Source organism: Suricata suricatta, chromosome 7 (genome assembly GCF_006229205.1).
Source record: "Suricata suricatta isolate VVHF042 chromosome 7, meerkat_22Aug2017_6uvM2_HiC, whole genome shotgun sequence".
Classification (NCBI taxonomy): Eukaryota; Metazoa; Chordata; class Mammalia; order Carnivora; family Herpestidae; genus Suricata; species Suricata suricatta.
The window spans coordinates 69,396,354-69,410,071 of record NC_043706.1 but is presented as its reverse complement, the minus strand read 5'-3'; positions in this window follow the sequence as shown (position 1 = coordinate 69,410,071).

The window sequence follows — 13,718 nt, the reverse complement described above, 5'->3', positions numbered from 1 at the left end:
ACCTCTTGAGATTGTATGCAAACATCCATCCATCCCAACGCCTATCCCTGTGCGAACTATTGTAAGAGGGTTTCCAATGCTTTCCTCAGACTCTCCAAGGTCTATGATTTTGCCTCTTGATTATCATGGCCAATATCATGAAGCTTCCTAATTTTCTTTTTACTCATTGTCCTATAAGCCTACTGTATTTTCAGAGTTAGATATTCAGAAATGTAGAACAAGAATGAAACAACCCCTTTACTCGAATTATACAGAAAGCATTTATTGCCTATAAAAAAAACCAATGTAATTTTTTCCAGAAAACCCATAAGAAGTCAACTGAGCTTATAGCACACAAATTTTTAGTTCATGCATCTTGTTCTTAGTACCTGCAGCCCCCAAACTTGTGTTTAAGGAGCAGAAGTTTACTTGTGTGATAGCACAGATTTATAAGAACTACAAAGTGTCCAGAAATGTAGTACAATTTCTAACCAAATCTGATTAGAAGGCAGAGGACAAATCTGAAGTGAAGCTGAAAATGTTTCTGCTTTGCCTGTAGTGAATCTTTGAGTTGGCAGGTTCGAAACTATTTCATTAGGCATAATTTTCACCTTTGGTAAACTGAGGCCCTTAAAATTTAAATGAATTTTCCCCAAACTACATTACCTGTTAGTGACAAAATCAGTACTACGACTCAATGTCTTTCCTTCTACCCCAGTACTTATAATTTAAAATATTGAAACAAAATATAGTCAAATATAGTGTGTCACTCTTAATGACGATGATTAATTATTGTTAAATTCAGTTCTAATCAGGTTCGCCAAAATCTGCTCTCTGAATTTATACTCATAAGTACAGACTCTACTCCAAACCACCCAACTTCTTAGAAAATGTTAATCTTTAAACACCCATCTTAAGTTTTTCTAAACCAAGAAACTTAAGCCTACCCGCTACTGATTCTATTCTTGTGACCTACTGCATGGATTTTCTTTGGCAGCCCAATAAAAACCTCACATGTTGAAATAATTTATTTCTGAACCTAATATCCCTCTGCAAATTCTTCCATTTGATTAACTTTTTTTCTCTTTATTATCTCACAGACATTCTAACAGAATAGGAAAATTGCTCATTTCTCCAATTATGAGAATAAATTAAATGAGGGAATTTGAGAAGGCAAGGGTGGAGAGAAGGAGAAATGGAGAATTAACTCATAAATTTCTTGGAGATTACATATGGTTCAAGTAATTTAAAGATAGCTTCTCAGGGATTTTACTCATAATCTTGTTATGATCTTTTTAAAGAATAGGGTGGGTTCCAAAAAGCTGTTTCTCAACCCATTTGTGCGAACTTCTAAAGCAGCCCTCCACAAGCAGCCCCTGAAGCTGACGGTGGCGGATGCTGCCAGAGTTGAGGCCCTCTGTCCTGGTCTCGGTAGCACTTCCCATTACCTACGCGAAGTTTGCAGGTTAAACGTTTGTAAGAAAGAAGCTTTTTTCTGAGTGCAAGCGAGGGACAGAGCACAGAGGCTGCTCCAGTAGAAATTTAGGGAAGTGTAACCAAGAGCAGATGCAGGCAGAAATTCCTCTCTGTCCCTGACTTTCTCCAGAGCACTCTCCCACCGTGAGAGGAGCCAACAATGCTTTGCACAAAAGTTGCTGGTTTATCTTATCTTCATCATAGCCACTCCGGTGCCTGCGAACTCTCTCTCCCATTTCTCTCTCAATACCGCTAATACTCAGGAATGGCCTACCAGGAGAGGCCGTGCTGGGACCGAAATCAGAGCATTCTAACTCTCTCAGAACAAGAACAGAAATACCACGTACTTAGCACCCAATGACTAAGTACTGCATGGAACAAACTGACAGTTCTGAAAAGAAAAGGGGTGAGTTATAAATATTTGATGAAGTTAACGGAAAACTCTCTAGAGAGAAACAGTGTCACAGTATGCCCTGGTAGACATAATGTGCCTCCTGAGGCATTTTCCACTTACTGTTGCCTTTTTGTACCTTGGTGCTAGGCATCAGTTAAGTCCTTTTTTTCCTGATTACCACCAATAGGAGTTCTGCTTCACTGTTTACGTTCCTATCATCAACCACAAGCTTGCCAGTATTTCTTTGTGAAAAACCAGCAGCCCAAATTTTTGACCTGTCTGATCCAGAGTATATCTAGGGAGGTTTTAAGCCTGTGTTTACACACCAAAGTACATATTCTGTGTAAAACATCACCTTAGCAACTATCATGTAATCTAATCCCGGAGGGAGAAAAATGATGACTGTTTACTCTCCCTCAACCCACTGGTAGTTGGGAAAGCCCAAAAAGAGAGAAAGCACGTACAAAATGGCACCAAACCCAAGCAGTAGCCTGGCAGTTGTGATGACTCACTCAAACATTACTCAAATTTAAAGAGAACCTTAAAATATTTTAACACATTCCTTTAAAACAAGAGAGATTTAAATCTTATGAAGTCCACAACAATTAATTTATATAACTCATCTGAGAATTCTAATGTTTATGAGAATTATTATGTCGAGGTGAGGTTTAGAGTTAGTGTTAGTTAGAATCTAAGAACCCAGGATCTATTCCGTACAGCACATTCAAAGGGAAAATCCAGGAGAATGTACGACATGGGAGGCCCGTTCAGACATCCAGGTTCTGGACAGTACTGACAAGACTCATAGATTTGGAGGGGAAACCCAGAATATTCCCTGAAAAAATAAATTATTTCCAAAGATCTCTTTGGAAATAACTGAAAACAATATTAGGACAAACTATGGTCTCCTATCAAGAATTAATCAACAGGGGAAAGAAGAAATTCAGCCAGAGTAAGCAAACTGACATGATTTGAAATTCAGACAACTCCATTTGAGAAGGAAAAGAAAGAAAACAGACTTTCATTCAGGTCCAATCCGCCTGTCCAACTTTCACTTTTGATTTACACGCTGAGAGCACTTCAATTGGAAAAGAATAGGGCTCAGCAAAAAGATGGAACGGCCACAAAACACTGCAAAGAACGGTCAGCGAGGGGTCTTCTGTACCAGTCATGGGCAATTTGAAGTCCTAGAGAACCTAAAAAACATACACGTTCCGACCAAAGCTCTGCCTAAGATTCCTTACGGCGCCTCACTGACACTTCTTGAGGAACAAATCCATTTGTGCTGCCCGGGTTCTTTGCCAGAGGAACAACAGCTTCCACATGAAGATCACATATGCTGTGCAGCACTGCGGGGTTTCCTGGAGTTTTTATGAAGGACTTCAAATAGCCCAGGAATAACTTTCAGTTGCCACAGTCACTAATAGGGCTGTGCTCCCTCTAAGCTGCAAGAGGTGAAAAGGCCCAAGGGCTTTCACACTTCTCTGGTGAAAGTTGTCAAGGGTGAAAAATACAGATAACCAGTGAAGTGTTTGCCTGCCCATGTTCAGTTAAGGAGGTTCTGGTGAGAATGGGAAAACCCAGTAGATCTGGGGTTGGGTTTAATTGGAGGGATTTCAGAACAAGCAATGCATTGCTGAAATAGCTACAAATGTCATTATCTTCTTTGCCCATGAAGAGATACTGAAGCGGGAAAACATGGGCAAATACCCTTCTCCTTAGGAAAGAATCACCTAGCTTCTCATGTGGGAATGAACAACAATCCTCCAAGAGCTGCCCCCCACCCCCACCCTGGCCATGCTACGGGAGCTCCACAAACAAGACCCTTGGAGAAGAGTGTCAGGTGCCTGTGGACAGTTTTAAGAGATTTCCTTGCCTTTCAGTTCCAGCCAGCCAAAACTTGCACAGTGTTACATACAATGTCAACAATTTTCAAATATGGAGAGATCCAGTCTGTGAAAAGCTGTCCTATTTGCTGCCCCTTGCTCCCTACCACCCTTTTGCCCTTTATTCTGCTTTATATTCTTACAGCACTGTTTATCCCCTAATGTATTAGATGTTTTTTAATATCTGTTTACTGTCACAGCAAAGACTTTGTTTTCTTCACATTGAGTTCAACCTTTAAAACCTAGATTAGGCAAGACACCTATCAGTTACTCAATACACTGCCTTTGAATAAATGAAAATATGAAATTTATATTCTCATTCCAATTTCTTAATAAGAAAAAAATTAAAACCTGAGGCTCAGAGAGGTTAAATAACCAACTCAAGGATGTATAGTGATATAGCAAAGCCACTTGTTTTTCCCCACGGGTGACAATGTTAGCTACTGGTAGAGGGAAAAACAGCCTTTTAGCAAAAATCATGCTATACTTTGAAGAACACAGTTTAGGTAGCTAATATTCATTATATATTTTATATCCATTGAGCATTTCCTAGCCCATATAATCTGTGCATTATATAATGAGAGGGTGTCTCAACAGGGATAATTTGCAGGAAAATTCTAGACCTGATTTTTAAATCTTTATTTTCTGTGCACTTTGAACAGTGATTGCTGGGTGTCCACAGAAGTTAAAGAGCAACATGAAGCAGGCTCACCATTTGGGGAAAGGGGCCCAGTGGCGATAATGACAGCCATTGCAAACCCTGGGACAGCAGTGACGGTGGGCTCCGCACTGTTCTAGGCATGCACACTGGTCACTAACTCATTCCAATCTCACAGGAACCTACACACTGTTGTTATCCCCATTTAACTGGAAACAGGCACAGAGAAGCTAGGTAACTTGCTCAAAGACATACATCTAATAGTACACGGCTGAGCCACGACTCAAACCCAGGCAGGCTAATTGAAAGCTTCCGCTTCACCACTGCACTCCCCTACCTCAGGGAAAAGAGAAAGAAAAAAAAAAAAGCAAGTAGCCAAGTGTGTCTGTATTTAGCCAGTCACTTAGCAAGTCCAAGTCTCATAGACAACATAAGAAATGGGAATTGTATTGTAGCAGTTAGCAGGACTTGCATTTTGTTTACTACGTGGAAGAATACTGATTAACGAAACAATGTCACCCTGGAGGGACATTCCTTGACACATACCAGTAGGCCCCCTTCTGTTCAATATTTACATCACTTGAAGGAATACACAGAAGGCAGGCTCATCTGGTTTGCTGATGACACCAACTCCAGAACCTCTGCACAAGTGTGGTTTGACACAACTTTAAAGTAATTTGTGTAGCACCCCCACTGGAAGCAGAGGGCAGAGCACTGAACAGCTACAGCTCGAATTCTCCGCCAGCATCTCTGCTCTCTCCTGTCCTCAAGCCCTGCTTCCTTTCCCTTATTTTAGGCACAGCCGCATCATGGCCTATGGACAAACTGTTCTTGGGAATGGGTTTCCTGTAATTCCTGCTTACTGATTATGGTGACCTTCGTGTTCCTTGCTTCGCTCTGAATACTAACAGTCCCACTGTTAGCCAGGTGGAAAAAAACGAAACAGCTTCAAGCAAAATATCTTTTTAATTCTCCACGTTCTCATGAGCCGTCTGAAATCACTCTATTATAGTTCCTTAGTAAGTAGCATTCAGTTCGCGCGTCATCCTCTGAACACATTAATGTTTGGTCGATTTAAATGCACAGAGTGGCAATGTGCACATATAAATTTTTAGTAGTTACCATTTAAAAATAGAAGGATGACTCACCAGGCTTTCCTTTTCCTGTAAACACCGCGTGGTGCAAAACACTTGAACCTTGTGTTTTCAGTGTCTCTGACTTTCAAATGTACGGGTCTGATAGTGGCGGTTTAAAGCAGAGGGAGATTAAACGTTGCCACCCGAGGCGAGGCGGAGTCGTGCCTTTCCCCGGGGCCAGGTGGAAGCCCCACTTCCGGCTGGAGATGCGGGCTCTGCCCGCACCAGGCCTGCGCCTCCGGCCTCCTGGGCTTCTGCACCCACAGCTGGAGTTGGAGGGAACCGAAATGAATGAGAGGGAGCAGTTAATGGTTTCCGGAAATTCTGCCATTTCTCTAAGAGGTCAGCATGTCTAATAGCGTTTTTTCTCCCTGCCACATCTGCCCTCTCCCCCTGACCCAAATCCTGCACCATCCGGAGAATCACAGGGCGTCCGCACGTGGAATGCAGACAAATGTGCTAGAATTGGTTTCTCGCTAGGGTTTGACTTTGACCTGAGGGGGCAGGGCATCTAAACTACCTTTAACCGACGGCATCATTTATTAATGCGTCTCCGTGCCTCCAGCAGCCTGGGAACACTGCAGTTGAGCTCATTCCTAACGAAAAACGAAGGAGGCCACTGGAAAATGTTTCCTCTCAGACAGACATGCTGATGAAAAGTTGCTTGGTGCACGTCCAGATTCCTGTCTTTTGCTGAATTTTTAATCTTGTTTCTCTTGGATCAGCCCCCACTTCTCTGAGTTTGACCACTGTTACATGCGCAAGGGTTATTCTACTCTGAAACTATAGATTTTGTTTGAGAGAAGCAGGCGTTGCACCTGGAAAAACTGGCTAGGGAAACAATGGTATTGTTTTATTAACTCCCTAAGCACAGTTTCTATTCTTTACAGCTTTCTTGAGAAATTGTACTAATAATAAAACACGTTTTCAGTGAGCAATTATAGTTCACAGAGTTTTCCTGGCTTTGCTGAAAAGGCATTACCTTCAAATGGATGCCAAAAAGCAAAGCCGTGCATTCGAATCGGGAAGAGGAGCTGTGTGTTTTAGAACTACCTAAATCACTCCTGTAATTTGCAGTGCCAAAGAGGGAGTATATGTCCTCATGTAAAATTCAAAAGAAATGCTGAGACAATATCTCCCATAGCAACAGCTGTTTTAGAAGTTCCAGGATGATTAACAAGCATCTGTTTCATCTTTTCCTTTGTTTAAAATCAGACCACAGCCTGCTCAATCTCCAGGTCAAAATAGTACTAAGACTTTGACAAAAGCAAAATGTGATTACTATGGCTTCCCCCCCCCCCCCCGGTGCGTTCAATTATTTGCTATGCTGTTCATCTGCTTTTAATTCACTACCAGCTAACCATAATTAAGAAGGTGATTGTTTTAGAGAACCAGAAAATATTAGTAAATTCAAGATACTCTATCTTCATTAACATTTACATCAATTAATTGATCAGAATACATTCCAGGGTAGTAATAGCTATTAGAATTTACTGTCAGTTTGCAGTGTCATCAAGACATGTGACCTCTGAGTATTCAGCGGGCATGTTACACACCGTGAGTTCCCCAGATAGCAACCTCTGAGACGGGCGTGTTTGCATGGGGAAGTTCTTAGAATCAACCGCTGGAAGCAAGAGTGGGTAGCAGAGAAGCTGAGCTGCATTGCAATCCCAGCACCACTAGCAGCAGCATCAGTTGACCCACAGGGGGCCGCGGGGCTAGAAAGCCCTTCACTGACCACTGGATCTTCATACTCTATGTTGATCAGCCACTGGATGTGGGCTGCTCAGGGCAGGAGATTTGACATGATGCCAAAGGCGGCTGATAGCTGATGCCTTCTTGCGACAGCACTCCCAGGGAGAACAGTTTCTGCGATCCAGAAGAAAGATCTGGAGGGCGCTAGCCTGCCAGAGCATATATGCATAAAAGGTAGCACTCATTACCTTTTCAATAAAAGACACAGAAATTAGAGAATATAACACCTAACCTAAGCCAAATCAATATTATACAAAATGATTAAATATTTTTATGCTGGGAATAAAGCATCAGCTCAGGGTCACGGTATCTACTAGTTCCTTAATATATCTAGAAAAAGAACAAATTTAAGTGTATTGAATTCTCATTAAAAATAAATGAAATAACCACTTCTAAGAAGAAAAAGATATTAAAATACAATTACTGAAAGCATGTGAAAATTAAAATATTTCCCTGTGCCCGTTTCTAAGGTAAACTCCCATGCGGAGATTATTTTAATTATCCAGCATCCATATATGCTATAAATGTGCTTAACTTGATAAATGTACCTTTTATAAGTGTCCTGTGTAATCATTTTAAAGCCTGTCTTTGATTAAAATGTATAGTGTATGGGCCTAAAATACAGTTTGTATATACATTCTGTCTCATTTATGAATATTTATAGGCAGCATTATTAAATAATTATTTGTATCTTCATTTGACTGAAACAAAATGTAAACATTCAAGGAGTGAATGCCTTATAACAACTAGGAGTTAATATACAGATTTTTTTCCTATAGAAGCATTTCACAAAAGCTAGACATAAAACAATCCTATTTAAAAATAGGAAGAAAATTAGAATAGACATTTTTCCAGAGAAGGCAAACAGATAACCAACAGTACATGAAAAGGAGGTCAACATCACTAATCATCAGGGAAATGTAAATCAAAACCACAATGAATACCACCTACACCTGTCAGAATAGCAATTATCAAAAAGATAACAACTAACAAGAATTATCTAGAATATAGAGAAAAGGGACCCCCAGCGCACTGCTGATGAGAATGTAAGTTGGTGCAGCCACTATGAAAAACAGTGTGGAAATTCCTCAAAAACTTCAAAATAGAATTATCATATGATCCAGAAATTCCACTTCTGGGTATTTATCTGAGGAAAATAAAAACACTAACTTGAAAAGGTATATGTACCCCCATGTTTACTGCAGCTTTATTTACAATAGCAAAAATATAGAAACAACATTAATGTCCACTGATAGGTGAATGGATAAAGGAGCTGTGAGATTATATATATGTGACATACATAAAATGGATTATTATTCAGATGTTAAAAGGAGGTAATCTTACTATTTGCAACAACGTGGATGGATCTTGAGGGCATTATGCTAAGTAACATAAGTCAGCCAGAGAAAGGAAAAACAAAAACTATATGATCTCACTTACATACGAAAACAAATAAGCAAACTCATAGATACAGAGAACAGACTGTTGGTTGGCAGGAGTGAAAGAGGTGGGGCAAAATGGATGATGGTGGTATCAGAAAGTATAAACTTTCAGTTATAAATTAAATAAATCATGGTGATGTAAGGTACAGCATGGTGACTGTAGTTAATAATACTGTATTTCATATTTGAAAGTTGCTAAAATAGTAAATCCTAAAAGCTCTCATGACAAGAAAAAAGTTTGTATAACTATATGTGGTAATAAACATTAACTACACATATTGTGGTGATGATTTTGCGGTATATACAAATATCAGATCATTATGTTGTATATATATATCTGAAGCTAATATAATGTTATATGTAATTTACCTCAATAAAAGAAGCTAAGCATAATATATTGAGTCATTATAAACTTGAATCAGTCATCAGTTATGTAGTATTATTAAGAGTATAATAATTAGTACATATATACATGTATTAAATTGAAAAGCTCATCATATGTAATTAAAATATGAATAGCACTGCCAAATAAAGAAGATATGAAGAAAATGTGTGACCCTCTTTTGTAAACTCCAAGAGCCCAAGGCAGGATTGGTATCTGCTCTCACCGTGGAATCACTAGCCCTTAACAAAGACCTGGCACATAGCAGGCCCTCAGTAACAATTTGGTCAATGTTGGAAGCATTATACATCTTAGTAAAAAAAAAAAAAAAATGAATTGATTTCCCTTTTCAAACATGAAGAAAGCTGGGTATTGGCTGTTTTCATGTTTAGACAAAAATAAGCAATTGAAAATAAACAATTAAAAAATGTTTAATGTTTGTTTATTTTTGAGAGAGAATGACAGAACACAAGTTGTGAAGGACTAGAGTGGGAGACACAGAATTTGAAGCAGGCTTCAGACTCCAAGCTGTCAGCACAGAGCCCCATATGGGGCTCTAACCCACAAACTGCAAGATCATGACCTCAGCTGAAGTGGGATGCTTAATCGACTGAGCCACCCAGACCCCTCAAAAATAAACAGTTTTAAATGACAAATTTGAATTTACATATTCAGGTTGATGTAGCCTTTTTTTTTCCTGTATTATTTTGCAGACTGGGACAGATTCTCCTTTCCCTTAAAAATTAAAGATTTATTTCCATTGCGAGGATATCAAAATGAAGTCCAGTTGCAAAGTGAACATATAGACAGCAAGCACTAAATGTCTTAAAGAAAGAGGTGTTAACATTTTGTCGCACATTTAGCAAACCCAACATCTAGAAGTTTTACATAGTTGCTCTAAACCTGTTCACTCCTAAGTTTCTCAGAATGTTCCTAGAACTCAAATGAATCTCTCCAAAAATAATTGGAAAAATTTGAAGGAAAAATATAGAATGTATACACAAACAGAATTGCCAAAGACCAGCCATGTTATTACAAAGCATTATGATAGACAAAGAATGAACATGACCCTAAAAAGTTGCAAATGAGTATGTTTTGCTGATTTGGAAGTACTAAAATCCAACCACCACTAGGTCTTCAGTACTTATAGTTACTACTCTTTTCTCTAGAAATAGAAACATAGCCACTCTATATTTATGTTCTATTAGTGGCTGAGTTTTGGAAGTCATGCCAAGAGGATTCCAGAAATGAAAAAAAAATATTTTGTATGAATCATCCATCATAATCCTCCATAAATCTACATCATTACCAAAATATGACCAAAATTGCTAAATAAATACCAAAGAATTGGAACAGCAAGAGGAAGGGAGCATTATGTCAGAATTCAATTAGTTTGAATATGGAAGGAAAGCCATATTCATCTGGGAGTCCATGAAAAGTTTTTTGTTGTTTTTGATGTTTGACTTGCTGCTATTGTTCTTTTTAATGATATGCTTACTTGAGCATAAGGCTGATTCAGGAAAAGATCCATGAAACAGGTTTGCACCCCATACTGTGACCACATTGTTGCGTGGTGATGTGCTCCTACTTTCCTCCAAACCCTTAAATTTCAAGGCTTAATTTAAAATAGTCTTAATACTTTTAGAATATAGGTAGGCAAGAATATCATTCATTTCAATCAAAATCCTCAAAAGAATAACTGCTTGTTAATGTGTAATATATACTGGCCTAATTTTCCTCTAGAAACCTTTCAGCCAAATTATGTACTCATTCCTAAAGTTTTGGATACAAATAAATATCTCATTCCCTTGAGTTTAAACATTGCTAAATGTCACTTGGAAAAAGATATAGTTTGACTTTTTTTTAACACTTCTAATTGTATTAGTTTCAAAAATTTTACTGAAAAAAGGTTTAGAAAAAATTACTCTAGATATTCAGATAGTGATATTTTATATTATCCCTGTTAACTTGTTACCCAATACTTGAGTTATCTACTAAAAACTTAATTCTGCATGCACATGCACACACATGCACACGCACACATACAGGCACCCCTATCATAACATTGGCTCCTATTTGGAGCCTGATAAATGCTCCATCAGAATATAGTGGCAATTCCTTCTAGTAGCATAGATAAAAACCAATAGACAGGAGCCTATTTCTTTAATTGATCATCTAAATGGACCACTCTGAAATAGTTTTCTGAGGGACAAGCATTCAAACACAATTCACTAGCTCAAATCTAAGACCAGAACAATGTTAGTGAAATATGACCAAACCACACAATATAATATATAATAAGATTGGAAATCCTAGGCCAATTGAAAAGTTCTGAGAACCTTGTATGCATACGTAAGTTCTGCCATGATGTCTATTTTAGAGACGGTAAAATTAAAGCTTAAACAAGTAAGTTATATAAATTGCCCATGAGCCCACTGCTTACAAATAGTAGGCTCAATCCAGATCAGGCTGTCTGAATCCAGAGCCCACATTCTTATATGGTTATATAAAGAAAGAACAACACACACATGCCTATTGTCAACCATTTTTATTCAATGGTATTTACATTATTCTGAAATTTTAAAAAAATAACAAATGAAACCGGCTTTTCATTGCACATGTAGTTTTTTAGAAAGCGGACGTTACAAATATGTGGAACAGTTAAATAATATGAAGCACTATATGATTAATGTCTATCCTAACTATTATAGACTAAGAACTGTACAGAGGCCAAAAAACAGAGCAGCAATGTGGACTGGAATAGTTATGAAAAGGCTTCATGAAGACAGTGGCCTTGAACTGGATCCTGAAACTGAATGAGAATTGGACAGTCATAGTTGAGATAAGAGAATATTCCCACCTGGAAGAAAACTACTCAAGTAGCTTTGGCACATTAAATAAAATTACAAGAACCACCTTAGCTGCATAAAACACAAAGAACGCATCAAGTTATATAGCACCACGCCAAGGCAATTACCTTAGCATCAGTTGTAGCTCAGCCTATTTATTTTGGATAACAGCTAAATAATGGTATTTTAAATACTGTATGACTCCATGTTTACAAAATTCAAAACCTGAATTTTGAATCTAATCTACTGAAGTAGATATCAAATTAGATGACTACCTTCAGGCCAGAGTATATTGGCTGGGGAAGGACACGGGGAACACTCTCAGGTGCTGGAAATTGTCTTAATTTGGGGGTGATTACAGATACTTATAAAAATTCACTAAACTCTTACTACCTATGATTATACTTCATTCAATAAATGAGTAAGGGTTAGCATCTGTGATAGGTTACAGATTATTTTTTTCTTTTAAATATAAGGTGTATTTAGCACTAGAAAAATCTTTGAAGGTAAACTACCTCAACTCTGTCCTTCACAGAGGAGGGAATGGGCGTCAGAAACTTGCACTAGGTCACATAGACATTCAGGCGTGCAGAAGGGTACCTGCTGTTGAAAGTTGTCCATGCTTTATCATGCCTGCAAAATATATTTCATGTCCACATACTCCCAAAAGGAAGATCAAAATGTACCACTGAATTCTTAATAATGATTTTTACCAGTTTTTGTATTTTTTTTCCACAGTGATCACATTTATTTTTCCTCTTTATTCTTAGCATCTCTAGACTAAACATTCCAATCTTTTTTATGTACCTATAGTCAGTCTAACATATTTTCCTCAAAGGTGCTTTTTTACATGTATCAATTTAATCTTATCCATTTCATAAAAATTCTGTAGCTGTGTGTGTTCTCAAACTTCACAGAGATTCCCTCCATTCCCCTGAAAGGTCCTTTGTCTGAGCCATTTTATATTTCTCATACTTCCATATTTTAACACATATAATCTTTGCCCTTTTGCTCTATAGAGAAGGAAATAATGTAGATATTGATGTGGCCCACTTCACTTTATGTAGATGTGTTCTTCCTGATTTTTTTCACCTCATTTACCTGACACTGGTTTTTTCCTGTAAAGCAGCTCAGCGGTATTCCTAGTTCTGCTCTCCACAAACACCTTCTCTATGTCCTCAGCTACTTCTAAGACCTTGGTAGTAAAACCTTACCATGAGAAACCTGTTAAGTGTTATTTATTCATTTGATTTTCCATTCAGATCGTTTTCAATTCAAAATATAGGGAGCATTCTCTAAATTCTATACATCATGTGCCCAAGTTGTCTTTGTTAATTTTTTACAGGGGTCTTAATTCTGCCCAGATGCATGTGGTTTGTTGAAAATCTTTAAACAAATCTACGTGTCATGATACAAGTGAATCGCCTGTGGAACAACCTTTTGGCAGCTTCATAAACTGCTGTAAAATGATCCAACTACAAATGTTTCTGAGATAATTCAATGGAAGGTCTGGGTACATTTGTCATCATATTCACAGATGACTGGAATCCAGGTTTCTGAGTTTTTTGTTTTTTACAAAATCTATTATTTTACCTGTAACTAGAGATATCACAATCTGGTAAAAAACCATTCCAGTAATCTTCAGAAGAATAGTTTATGGCCAAATGCAGCAGGGGCCAGAACATTGCTATCCATTGCAAACCTTTCCCTGAGTCTATCTGGTTCATATTCGTCTATGTTGACATAAGTACGACAGCTCAG